Below are 14,408 nucleotides of genomic sequence, written 5' to 3' on the forward strand. Positions count from 1 at the left end.
TTTTACTCATTTGATCATTTTATTTTGCAACACTCGGAAAAAAATTGGAGCAGGTAATTACAATGCTCTATTGCAATATCAGCCTGACCAGCCCACAGAGTTCCCCTGACTTCTGGACCCTTTGCCCCTAGACATCAGATCAGCCCACTTTCCAATACAATTACTTTAATACCTCATAACCCATGCAGAGGTACAAACACCCTTTTCTTTCCCCTGTAGCAGCCTGGAAACAGTTAAAAGGAGCCTGCTTCTTCCTCTTGTCCAAACTGCCTATTAGGCACGACTGCTCCAGAAGGAAGCTCCTCAAGACCACCCTGGAAAGGGTAAAAAATGAGAAAAGTTCATAAGAGAACCCTTTGCAGGCTGACATGGGAAGGGTGAGGGATCTCATTTTAAACAAAATTCCCCGTGTCCCTCATACCAACAAAAAGGAGGCCCAGAGTCCATCTGCTGGTATGAAATTCCCACCCACTCTTGCTCTAGTATCAATGGTGCTGATATATGGGGATAGGTATCTGTGGGGTAAGTATGTGTGCCCCAGGCATCCTGGGTGAGAGGGAGCCCTAAAAGCCCTTAGCTGGGGTTTCTGCAGGTGGCTGTGGGCAGAGGGAGATGCCTGTGCTTGTGCTGAGTAGCCCAGCAGGTGAAGGCTACTGCAGGAGGTGCAGTGTGACCTCAGCTGGGAGATGTCAGCTCTGTGTCCCCTCTTCAGAAGCAGTGTAATTGGCAGAAGGGTGCTTCAGGAAGCTGCCAGTTGCTGACAACTGGTGAACATAGAATAAGTAATTACTGGTGTGGGTCCTTCTGCCTGCCCCTGCATGCAATTTCTTCCTCTGGTTTGATCTAGTAGTCTACAACGACTCCCTGCTTCCTCTCTTCCCAAAACTTGGTAGTTGGCACACTGTGGTTCAGTGTGTGGGGAACTGTGGTTGGTTTTTGCTGTTTTGCCTATATATAATGTAGAAAATAAACTTTGCTTCTTGGAGTTTTGGATATCAGGAATACACTGGTGAGAGCCTGGATGGGAAAATAAATGACTCACAGTAATTATCAGTTGAGACTAATACTTTGTTATGAATCCCTGTTTCCTACACAATCTTATTACTGCAAGGTTCCTACACTAATTGGAATCAAAACATGAAAGTATCACTTTTTAAAATAATCAGAATAAGCAATTTCTCAAGCTGCCTTTTAAGTAAATATTATATTCCTTGGTTTATAGTTTTGGGGTTTTTTTAATAATGAGGTTTAGGGTTTTAAAAAATATCATTAAGTGCAATCTTGCTTTCACCAGGGAGACTGTGTTTTGTCAGAAAGACAATTGTTTTTCTGGAAGTGTTAGGCTGTGAAATTTCTAGGAAGTGTTTGCATGGATCCCTGAGACCTAAACTCATCTGCAGTGTTACAGCTTATGCTGTGTAAAACATTATGGTTTGCTTTTTTCTTTTGTCCTTCATAGAGCTCTAATAATGGTCCTGGTTACAAACAATGGCACAGATCTAGGGAAAAAGACATAATTGATTTTCATGATGAAGAAGCAAATTGTATGAAGATAACAGATATCTTTCTTACTTCCATACACTTTCCACCTAATATATTTTGTGTGAATAGATTTATGCAAAATACATTCCCATAGGCTTGCTTGAAGAACTGCCAACCACTCATCCTAAGTTTATTTGGATTCCATTATTTTATGTCAGTCATACCAGAAATAAAAAGGAGATGTGTTTGCCACTGAAGAACACAGGTATAAATTCACACAGAACAAGAGAAGATAATAGGCCAAAAAACTGTGAGGGAACTGGAAAGGGAAGAAGTAAGTTTTACCTGACTGGACTGTGTAAGACACCGAGATTCAGGACCCTCTTGTAGTGGTTACACCTCCATTGCACAGCAGGCAGCAATGAAAGTGAGATTTTGAAATAGTATGAATAAAAGACTTGGTCTCACAAGGTTTGAGGGAGGCAACTGCATATACTCGGGTATCAAGGAATATTTATTCTTGCCTGAGTGTATGTTTTGCTTCTGTTAAACTTTTGCTAATTTGTTTTTTTTAACAGCCTGTCAGACCACAGGCAGCACGTTTGTCTTTTGAAATTTAGTCTAGAGGTGGCTAGACTTTCTTGGCCTTATGTTGCACAGTCCATAGACCCAAAATGCCTGCAGAGGAATGTTTGGGATTTAGTGGTGCATGGAGCATGTCGGTCAGTGTCTGATCATCTGGGCAAAATGAAGTCAAAGCCATCTTTGGAACTCCACCCAACTGATTCCATGGAGTAGGGGCTTTTTTCTGCCGCCCCAACCACCCATTCCACCTGCCACACATTTAATGAGGTGCATGCAAAACATTATATATCAGAGGTGCACAACTCTGTTAGAAGCTATTGCCAGCATAGGTAAATTGGTACGTGCTCCCTCTCCTACCCAAAGAGTCAATAAGGAGCTGCAGAACAGGGTACGTAGTAGAGATTTATATTATGATTTGCCTTTGATGTTTGTGTCAAATATTTCAGCATTGGTTTTAAGCTTGATTTAATTCCCTAAATGTGTTAACAACTAACAACCATCAAGATTTTTTTCGAATGCAACTTATTAAATGCACAGGATAAAATACAGTAAGGATGGAATTACACAGGTATGCGATTATGCTCACAAAAATGTATTGCAATGAGCTTTTAAATTTATAGGCAGGAAATGAAGTTCTGTAATTATGTGACAACATAAAATCAGAGCAGTGAAATTGGAATCTGGTTCTTTCTTTTTCTTGGTCTACTGTCGGTAGACATGACCATAGCCCATTCTCCCTTCCATGTACCTCAAAAGAAATTCCTGGTGAGAATCCAGTGTGAAATGGGTAATTTAGAGGCTTGAGAAGAGTGTATCATTGCCCAAAGCATGCAGGGGTGTCTTACTCTAGTGCTGGTGAGCAACAGGGCAATGCCTCACAGTTCCTCAGCTCCTTCACTCAAACATAAAGTCTTTCCGAATATAACACATATTTTAATCACAGTAAATCACCCCTCAACACAGAACAATTAAAGCTGTTTTTGGAATATGTCCTGTTTTGAGTTTCAAACATGCCATAAGAGACACCTGTGAGAGGGAAAAGTACAAACAACACAACTCTCCCTGTCTCACACAGAACAAGACTTCAGATTGGAACTCACAGAGGATGAACATATTGAACCTTTGATGATGTTTAACTGTAAAAGTATGGTGTACAAAATACAGTACTGATACCAAGATGACATGATAATGCCAGTTTCATATAATACTTTTTGTAAAATATTTGACAGAAAGGCTACATGAAAACCAAATTGATACTTTCTGAATAAAGGATTCATTCTTCTTTTGGAAAAAAACACATTGAATAATATTGCACCTACAGTATAATGAACTCTTCCTAACAGTGATACTCTCTGAAGTAAACTTTAAATTAAAGGATTACAATTAGCTCTATGTTTCCACAAATTCAGTCTGGACCTACTGCATCTCTATGAATGCTTACTACTGAAGTGTATGACCCTCAAAATAGGAAGAGCTGTGTCTGAATACTCTCATTAGGAATTCTGCTTCAGCTGAAGTAATCTGTGGTTACTTTAGTGATCATCTAACTGCAGAGACTGGAAGACAGAAAGAAACTATTGGAATAAGGTATTTGCTGGTAAGGGTTGAGACAGGCTGGAGCTTCAGCCTGAAAAGAGCTGCTGAAGGACAGGCTGAGCTGCCAGAGGAGCTATTCCTTGAAAACTTGCTTCTGTGCTATGGCTGGGGATTTTATGCACAAGATCAGTTAGGCATATGCTGAGAAATACTGATAATGAATCCAGGACTGGGATTTCTCATGGAAAGTAGAGTAATCCTTTTTAATTGCTAGGAAAACCACAACACTCAGGTCTTCATTTTAAAGTAGCCCTTATTAAGATACTTCTAGTGACCTCCCCCCTCAGAAGCTGATGCACTTCAGGCACACTTCCAACTCTACAGAGGATATTTTATGTGATCACTGAATAGTAATTGACTTTTGTACAGAACTGGAAAACTTAAACACAATGTGGATCAATGCTGATTCCTACTTTCAGTTACATAATTCTTACATGAAATTTCTTTGTACTTGTGTAATTGTTTCCAGTACTGTGAGAATAGAGAGTATTTGCAATCCAAGCAGTTAATCTTGATTAAGCTGGAAGGGGCAGCCACTTATCCCATACATAATGCATTAACTGAGTTATAAAAGCTTTTGAATCAGTGATCTCTAGCAGGTACATTCTGTGTTAGGCTGCTGTTATGGTATGCTGCTGTGTAATGGTTTTACTTGACTTAATAGAAGGAATATATTACAACAATTTTTTAACTGTCTTAACAATAAATAGAAATACTCTGTTATTTCTCTTCATGATCATAGGAGCTACCACAAGTTGCTACTGGAATACAAATATTCATTCTGTTAACAAGAAGTAGGATATGTATCTTTGTAATACAGAATACTGAACACTGAAGTATAGGTTTTTAATTTGGGAAAATAGATATTGCATAACCTCTGTTAGTAAAGACAAACCTTCCAGGTGTTTCAAACTGTATTGCATAGGAGATCAGAGTACAGGTCTCTTGCTTACTCTAAAGTCCTTGTTTCCTCTTTGCCTGAGAGGACTGATATTCATAGAGGAAGAGTGGGACTGAGGAAATGATGTATATCTCACCAACATTGTCAGGTGATTGTTTGAGTTTTTACTCCTATCCAGAGAGAAAAGGAGGACTGACATAAAGCTGGTAATAATTGCTGCTCTGGCACGTGATCTATGTGCTCAGCAGGTTTCTATTATCACTGTTGAGGGATCCATTTGAGTCCATCCTCATTTTATTTCAATTTTGGGTAATCTGAGTTTGATCTTCAGTTTGGTTGGAAAACAAGCATTATTGCTGCATCTTACAGACTGCAGTACAAACTCAACAAGATCTCTACAGTAGTTAATGCTGATCTGATGGAACTGCAAAATTAAGAGATTTGTCTTGTGGAGCTGTGAAAGCCATAAATAAAGCTCAGGAAAGGGAACCCCTATAAATATCTTTGTGTATTTTCCTGTGCACACTGGTTTTTCAGATTGCCCTCTCTTCCCATGCTTTAAAAAAAGCAGGAGGTGAAATTTCCCATATCCTTGATATTGATTTAATAGTTCTTTCTTTTTCTTGCTCTTGAAGACAGATAATCTACAGGAAATTATTCTGAAAACACTGTGAATCCTGTTGAATGAGTTGGAGATGAATTATCTTCTCAATGATCTCATAGAAGATGCCTGACTTCAAATCACAGCAATGCTATCTGTCTGGCACTGGGAATGCTTACAGGGGCCAGCAGCACCCTCAACCAGCTTAGGACTCCAGAGAGCATTACAAGTGTGATGATGAAGTACTGAGCTCTTCCCTACATCCTTCCCTGAATGGAGTTAAATCACTACTGCTGAATATGATAGCTCATCTTCTAAATTATTCCTAAATAGGCAGAAGTAGATGTACACACAAAAAGGAGCTGACTTTGTAATTTCTGAATATCCTATCCTGGGGAAAAGTGTATTAGATATCTACAAATATATTATTTCTAAAAGATTTGGGTAAACACCCCATGTTCTTACTTTTCCAAAAAATAAGGACCTCAACAAACACAACTATTAATATTTGCGTAACTACAGCACCTGCCCACATTCTTCTCCATATTTTTAGATCTTCTATTTCATATGAAGAGTAGACAAACACTTTAATACTAGAATACAGTTTGATTCTACTGTATTCCAAAAGGGCTTTTTGATTAAAATTAACAATTGAGCTGCTAAGAATAGGTAAAACAAAGTTTTGGTTTGTTGGTTTGGGGTTTTCTAATAAAAAAAAACAGTTAGGTGGGAAAAGTCCTCTGAGATCATCGAGTCCAACCTATGACCAAATACCACTTGCAAACTAGACCATGGCACTGTCTCGTGCAGTCTTTCCTTAAACACCTCCAGGGATGGTGGCTCCACCACTGCCCTGGGCAGCCCATTACAATGTTTAATCACCTTTCTGTGAGGAATTTTTTTTCTCATGTCCAACCTAAACCTCCCCTGGTACAGCTTAAGATGAAGTCCTCTCATCCTTTCCCTGGTTGTCTGGGAGAAGAGACCGGCCCCTACCTGGGTACAACCTCCTCTCGGGCAGCTGTGTCCCCTGAGCTCGTTTTCTCCAGGCTAAGCACCTTCATCTCCCTCAGCTGCTCCTCATAGGAACTTGTGCTTCAGACCCTGCACCAGCTCCATTGCCCTTCTCTGGACACACTCCAGCACCTCAATGGTCTTCCTGAACTGAGGAACTCAGAACAGGATGCGGCTAACTTGTTAAGCTAATCTGCTCTGAAAATCAAAGCTTGGATGCAATCTTTCAACCTGCAGATTAATGATATTTAAATTTCTGATTCAGGCCAGGACAGTGAAAAGTTATGTGATCCTATTAGGAAAAAGAATTCTCTACAGGTTGCGTTTTGAAAATTAGAACAATTTTTCTACTTAATGTCTCTGACATTTACTGATATTAATAAATAGCAACTATAAAAAAGCTTACACGGAGAAAGATGATATTCTGGACTGCTTGAATGGTCAAGCAAATGTTTTCAGAGGTGTTAATTGCACCATTCATCTCAATAGGATTCTAGTGTTAAGGCCAAATAGTGACAGCCTTTTTAATTTCCTCACAACAGATCAAAGAGGAGAAAAATGCTGTTAAATTTTTTTTATAAGATCTTTATAAAAGCTCATCTAGTTGAGGTAAATGGATGGTATTTTGGCAAAGTCTGATCTGCTTTCCCTTCTGTTCAAATGCATTTTCTCCCTGTAAATGAAGAGTATGCATCTGTCAGTGTCAGCCTTGACATTCTAGCAAAACAGTTCTTAGAATTCAAGTAGCTCAATATTTTTCAGTACCAAAATTTTTTCGTGTTGATAGCTAAGTAGAGAAATGTGGTGGGTTGGTACTGGCAGAACACCAGGTGCCCACCACAGCTGCTCTATCACTCCCCTCCTCAGCTGGGAAGGGGGAGAAAAAAACATAATGAAAGGCTCATGGGATGCAATCAGGATAGGGAGGAGTCACTCAACAATTACTGCAAGAGGCAAAGCAGATTTGATTTGGGGAAATCAGTTTTAATTTACTACAAATCACATCAGAGTAAGATCCTGAGAAAAAACCTGTAATCTTAAGATACCTGCCCTTCACCCCTCCCTTCTGCCCAGGCATAACTTTACTCCTAATTTTCTCTACCTCCTTCCTCATAAGCAGCAGCAAAGGACGGGGATTGGGGGCTGTGGAAGACTTCACTGGGTTTTCTCTGCTGCACCTTCCTCAGGGGAAGGAGTCCTCACACTCTCCCCTGGTCCAGCATGGGGTTCCTCCCATGGAGGGTAGTTCTCTTGAATTTCTTTCATGGGAGTCTTTTGAATGAACTGTAGTTTTTGACAAACTTCTCCAGCATGAGTACCTCCTGGGGACTGCCAACAAACCTGCTCAATGAGAAGCACCTCCTTCCCTTCCTTCTCTGACCTTGGTGTCTGCAGGGCAGTTACTCCCACATATTTTCACTCCTCTCTCCAGCTGTAATAGCTCTTGCATAGTAACTTTGCTCTTTTTAACTAATTATGTTATCCTAGAGGTGTTACCACAACAGTGTTTTCATATGTCTGCCCATAGTAAGCCTCATGGGAAACTGGTGCAACTTCACTAGCCACAGAAAATAAATTCTCTCTCACATTGACTTTAACTGTATAATCTGATCAAAGATCAGTTCTAAAGCTCTTATTGAATTTTTGTGATGGATAAAGATGATGATTGAAATCTTGAATATGCAAGAAAAAGACACAATGAACTGCATGTTCTAGAAGCTGCTGTTATAAACTGGTGAGTGTTCTTTGGTCAGAAATCACAGCTGTACAACTCTGACTCCAAACCTCCTTGGAATCCAGAAGAAATATTTGTCTTCTAACAAGGCTAGTTGCTACATTTTAAGAAGCTGGACAGCAGACTAGTCCCTCTAGAAAATGCAAGGCCACTGACTTAAAAATGTCAGGATGGAGATGATGACAGTATAAAACCAGTGCAAGTGGGGGACTTATTTTCACATCCAATGTGTGCTGAGGATGTTCAATCTCACTTTTTTCATTACGTCAGTGCTATAGCCATGTCTCAGATGTTCAAGAAGTTCAAACCTCATTCAATCAAGCTTATTAGGTTCTTTTATTCAGGTATGGTCAGTGAGCCATTTAGGGAGAGAAGTGAAAGGAGAACAACACATAATCCTGAAGTTCTACACTGTCTCATTAGCTATTAGGCTAATCACCAGCAAATGATTAGGATTTCTTCAGGAAACAGGACAGGTGGACACACACCTGTGTCCTGTTCTTGTTAAGTGAAAATTGTTGAAAGAGCCCTAGTGAAAGCTGCAGACAGGGTCATCAGAAAAGTGGCTGGATGTAACTGACTGAAATAATAAATAAATGTGAAGTGTTGATGAAAAGCATATTAATTCATGTTTTAAAAGCATTGTCTTCATGTCAGAATGAAGGCATGAGATTTCTGCTGTTTTATGGGGTCTTCGTTGTTTGTGGTGCAAAGTGCTAACATAAAACTTCAGTGTTTCCACAAATACTCAAGAACTCAAGAAGCCAATCTAATTTTTTTATACTATCATGTCAGCAAAAAAGCTCTGTAAGACTTTTGCCTAGCAGTGCTGGAGGTACTGAACACCACCATCAGCATGGTGAAAGACACATGACAGTCCCAGCCAACCTGGGAATCCTAGGATTTATTAATCTTCTGCAATATTTGTCTTCCTTTCTTACGGCTTTCAATCATCATTTTTGTTTTGATTCTTTGGTTTTCTGTTTAGAATTTATCCTTGCCTATTCTCTTTGAACTGTTTTGCTCTCAGATGATGCTGCCTATAATTAACGCTGCAATTAATAATCAAAAGGCATTTAACTTGCATGTTCACCAAGTCAGCATGCACCGTATTCAAAGGCCAGCATGCACCATCATTTCCTCTTTCAAAAGTTTCCAAAATGTGTAGTAGAATGCAATGTAAAAAAAAACGCTCTAATGAAAGCAGGTGATGTTTCATGTGATTACAGTTCAAAGCTGTCATGTTTAGAGGCAGTGCTGGTTATACTACTGCACTTTGTAGGCTGTCGGGCCAAAGCATTTTGCTGTTTCAGATTATTCTGATCAAATGTTGGGTACTGAGATGCACACTGTTTCTTCATTCTGCTCCAAAGTTCTTGCTCTCTGATTCCTTCAGGTTTTCATAGTACTAGAGGTAAAAATTGCTCAGTTAGTAAGCTCAGAGTTTCCTTTGGCATAAGCATGGAATGCAGGCTTTTAGAATTGCTGGAGTTGTTTGATATGTATCTTTGTAGACTCTGTCATGTTTCTTATCTACTCTAAAAAGAGGGCTCAGTTTCTTTTAGCTTCAAGTAGAGATCAATGCCCACAAGCAGCCCCCTTGACAGACCAGCTAGGATATTAGTATGCAGGGCTTTTTCACAGCAGAGCTATATTGTAGTTTTGTATGTGTAGACATGAGAAAATCAATACACTCATTGTTATCTTCAAAGTACTGGAAAACTACAAATGATGAACAATGGAAAACAAGTTTGTTATTCTAACAAGCATGCACCTGGTGGAATGAAGATGTTTGTGTCAGTGTGGTATTTTTGATTTTCATTCTAACACTGAATCTTGTAGATATGCTTTATTAAGCTAAAATTATCACATCTTAAACAAATTAATATATTTCATTGCACGGACAAGAAGTGCTAGTAATTGAGTAATGGCAAAATGTGGGAGCAGCAGAATCTTCTGTATGGAGCTTTGCACTAAATTCACCAGTTCGAAGCCTTGTTTTTGCACCACCTGGAGGCTGTAGGCTTCTCTGAAATTAACCTCTCCAAACTCTTAAGAAATGCCATTGTGTACTTATATCTATTTAGACAGCCTAGTGTCTTATATATATATATATATATAACACCAGAACTCATTCCACTGGGATTCTCTTCTGGTGTTTGTGCCTGTTGTCACCACAAATTATGCTTTACAGTAACTCAGCATAAATTTAGCAAGACTATGATGGTAAGCAAGTCCTAAATTAAAGTCCTCGTCTATTTTCCCCACCCCATTCTTCCCTACAGCAAACTCTTGTGCTGTTGTTCGAATGTCAAACTATTCTTATCTCCAAGGTGAGCTCACCTGACTTGACTGTTACTTATGGATTTTTGGGTGTGTTTCTTTGGTTTGGAAAAGCCATGCAAGGTGACTCTATATTGAAGTGTAATACAGGATTACTGTCAGCTCCTGTAAAAAGTGTGTGCTTGAAGCTTCACTATCATTTACTGGGTGTTATGGGTTAGATGTCAGAACTAGGAACTGGGCTTTCATTTCCATGTCAACTGTATGGTTTTGGTGATACTAACTAAATCTCTATCTTTGGCTCCACTTCATAATCTAAAACATAAAGTTGAAGCTACCTACAGCACTGAGAAGTGCTGTTTTGATAGAAGTGGTTCTTGGCTAGGCACTGTTGTAGAAAAACCAGTGACATAAAAGTTGAGGCCAGTTCCACCACTTTCTGCCATGAAGAAGGTGCATCCAGTGTTGCACCTCAGGGATCTCCTTATCTCCAAGTCGGATATAAATTTAGGAATCACTTTAGTTCAACTTAAAATACATATTGCTAACAATTGTTTTGCAGTTTTAACCAAGTCCTTGATTACCCATTTATATTACCTGACGGTCTAGAACTAAGCAATCAATACGAAGGATTATTGCACTTCACATTCATGGAACTGCACTGGAAAGTGACTCTGAATGCCACGAGTTGTTATCTTGTTGCAGATAAACTGAGACTGTTAATTCATGTTCATAATGTTTATAATTGCATAGAAATTAATAAAACACAGTTTAAACATCTCGTTTCTGGAATGTTTCTTTTTCTTGTGACTCCTCAACCACCACTTTCCACCAATAATATGTTTAGAAAAGGAAGATCTAACACAAGTACTTATGCATAAACCACTCTCAAATTCTGAACTGAGCTCATTACAGATGCATCTAATCATGGTCCATAGAGTTGAGGTGACAGAGGGAAGAGAGGAAAGAAGACAATCATTTATAGAAGCTTCTCTAGCTTGACAATTAGAGCAGAAGCTGCAGACTAGCCAGAACTAGAAGCTGCACAATTAATTACCAAGGCCTGCAAATCTTCATCTCTTCCCAGGAGACAAGCAGAGCTGAAGGTTTTCAGTTCTGTGAAGCACAGAGTGCCCTTGCCTCTTGTTTGGTCCTTTTCCATGTTCCTGGCTCACTGCTGGAGAGAACAGCCTCCAAACAAAAGCTGTGTCACCTGCCCACCACTCTGCAGCACTTGTCAGTCTCATTTTAAGTGATGGTATAGCTCAGCATCCCTATTAATGTTGTTATGGTGACCGTGGGAACCTAATGTTGAGCACTGCATCTGTCTGCTTCTCTACTGCTAATGATCCTGCTGTGTACAACTTCAAAAGGAATGGAACCAATGGGTTATTTTTTAAAGCCTGGATGATCAAAGAGGCCAGCAAATACAAAACTGTCCTTCTATTAAAAATGTATGCTTGTGGTGGATTCCAGGTAGAGAAAGGGAGGGAAGATAAATCTCTTGGTACACCTCTATAGCTAGATCCTTTGCTTATTAAGGGCCTGACCATGTTCCTGCAGACGATGGCAAAAATGCCCCATGTGAGCAGCCTCCAGTGGGGTAGAGCAGCTTGAAGAATGAGCTGATCAATGCCATGGTTTGGAGCTAAGTGTGTGTGTGTGTGCATAAATATAGAGATAAATATAAAGACATACATTACTGGGAAGTCACTAACAGATGGTAGGAACATGTATATACTGGCTCATACCTGGGCAGTTTCATATTGCAGAATTGCACTGTTCTCAGGGGATATTTTTCTATTATGCCTTCAGCTCTTCGTGCCTTTTGCTTAACAATGGCAATTGAATCTATATAGGTAAGTAACTTAAAACCAAATAAAATCAACAGGTGCTTAGGAAAGGTATAGAAATGAAGTGTGGGGTTTAAAAAGAAGTTTTTAAAACTCAAGTAAAAAATATTTGATCAGTGAACAGCATAATGGGTACCTTTTTTTCCTCAGCCACAGCCATATGAGAGGTCTTACTTACCTCCTTTATATCCCAGGGACTTTCTGTAAATCAGATTAGTTGGTCTCTCCCTAACCTTTCCACTGTATATTTGCTTGTCTTCTTGTCTACGTTGTATTGTTGTCAAGCAATAGCACTACAGAGATGGCACGAGGTGCAAACCCCTGCAGTAAGATGGCCCTCAGGTGATAAGCAGGTGCTCTGCAGCCATCCTGCCTATTCTAGAGCAAGGTAAGAGAGGGAAGGCCGAACTTCAGAAGAAAATGACATGCTGATAATTGTTATCACTGGTGGACATCTACGGGCCCTCTGGTATGGTGCTCAGCTATTTAGAGTCCATATTAATGAGTTCTCAAGGATGCTCACAATTTTTTCATCCCAGAATGTCCTTTTTCTGTTTCTGAGTAGTGGGAGGAGGTTCTGTTTTTTTTTTCTTGGTGCTGTTTACTTTTCCTTGTGATTTGACTGCTTCTGTTTTGTCATTTTGATCACTGCCTCACTCATGTGCCTACCTGAGCTCAAGAAGCCTTGGGATAACACTCTTAGGCACATGGTGTGATTCCTGAGGATGGTGCAGTTTAGGGCCAGGAGTGGGACTTTATGATCCTTCCAAATCAATATATTCTATGATTCTATGTGGTGAAATAGGAGCCATGGAAGCAGGCAAGCAGTGCTCCTCCTAACACCCCCCTGCATGCATTGCAGGCTGCATGGAAATCTCTTTTGTGCTTCATTTTTATCTTCACAAAATGTCACCAAAGAACCTGTCTGAAAGTTAGTGCTACAAACTGCATTTCTGAAAGGTATGACACATAACACTCTGCAGCTCTGAGCTGCCTCATAGGCCATAGACCTGATAAGCATCCATAGGTAAAGCATGAGAATCAAGAGTAATTAAATTTCATCAGATGAAATTTTAACTCTGGAGGAGGGTGAAAAAATCCTTCATACTTAACGGGAGAATGGGCATTTGGAAAAGGGAAAACAAGTCATTACACAAGCCCCAGGATTTATTTCCTTTCCATCTTGTTTGACAACTAAAATGTAATAAAATGGAAAAAGCAAGGAGGCTGCAAATAAAAAGGTAGATATTGATTATTGCAATACAAAACATTAAATGGTATAATAGCAGCAACACTTCCCTCAAAACCTAATATTGAGTCTGTGTTTTTATTGGCGTGATTTTGGCCTGGCACATGAAATATTGGCTGCCAGTGAGCAATGGAGACTGATGTCTCTGCTCTGGAGAAGAGATGGACAAGACTGAATCCATGCCTTGACGTGTGTGTCCCGCTGCTTCCATAACGCTAATGGAGGCTGCATCAAACGCCTCAGCAAAGTACTTTGTTATTTTAAGATGGAAAACTGCTGTTGGTAAATTGCATGTTTGTTGTATATCTCTTCAAAGTCATGGGCAGAGCTGAATATTTCTGCTGGGATTTTTTAAAATTTGGCTGTTAAAATTAGGCTTTAAAAAATGGCTTCTGTATAATGCAGTATCTCTGCTCGTGTATAATATTGAGGAATATTATACCAGGTAAAGCAGAGAACATCCACAACTACTGGAAGAGGGAGGGAAGGGAATCTGACTTGGTTCTGCAAGGACAAGGTAATTTTTTATGCAGCCAAAGTGAACTTGAAGCACGGAACAGCAGAGCCACCTCAATAACTGCATTGCGTGGGTGGGCTTTTGTCTTGAATGGTATCATAGTAACTCACAATTCAGCAGGTGGGAGGAGAAACCACAAAAAAGGCCCTTTTATATGGGGCAACAAAAGGAATAAATACAAATTTTCTCCCTAAGTGATGTCAAAAGTCAGGCTAAAATATGTTGCAATGAGAATTTGTTGTATTTAGTAGAGAAATATCTGTATGGTTACAAGACAATAATTCTAGTAGTAGCTGAGGGTTAAAACCCTTGCTACAAATCTGTATGAATACTGGAGGATTGCAAAACACTATCTGTAGCTCAGTGTTCAGGAAGTAACAATGGTTGTGTTATATTTGGGCTACTTTATTTCTTCTTTAATATTCATAAAAGTGCATTCAAGGCAATATAAAAATCCCATATGAGATACAAAAGGTGCAAATTACATCTTCATTGCACAGTAAAGCATAAAAAGCTGCTGGTTTCAACTTTTTAATGTGTGTAATCTCAACTGCCGAAGAAAAATAAAAGAAAAATTATTTATTCTTTTTAT

At 39.5% G+C, this 14,408-nt stretch overlaps 1 long non-coding RNA gene across 2 annotated transcripts in view; it reads right to left on the reverse strand.

Annotated features, from left to right (window-relative positions):
* LOC148224315 (uncharacterized) overlaps positions 1 to 14,408 on the reverse strand; it is a 23,380-nt gene continuing 8,972 nt past the window's right edge. For both annotated transcript variants that reach the window (XR_015802363.1, XR_015802362.1), the window contains one exon: positions 1 to 314. This is a non-coding gene — a long non-coding RNA (uncharacterized LOC148224315). The remainder of the gene's footprint in view (positions 315 to 14,408) is intronic.

The sequence above is a fragment of the Sturnus vulgaris genome, chromosome 3 (assembly GCF_052056855.1).
Source record: "Sturnus vulgaris isolate bStuVul1 chromosome 3, bStuVul1.hap1, whole genome shotgun sequence".
Classification (NCBI taxonomy): Eukaryota; Metazoa; Chordata; class Aves; order Passeriformes; family Sturnidae; genus Sturnus; species Sturnus vulgaris.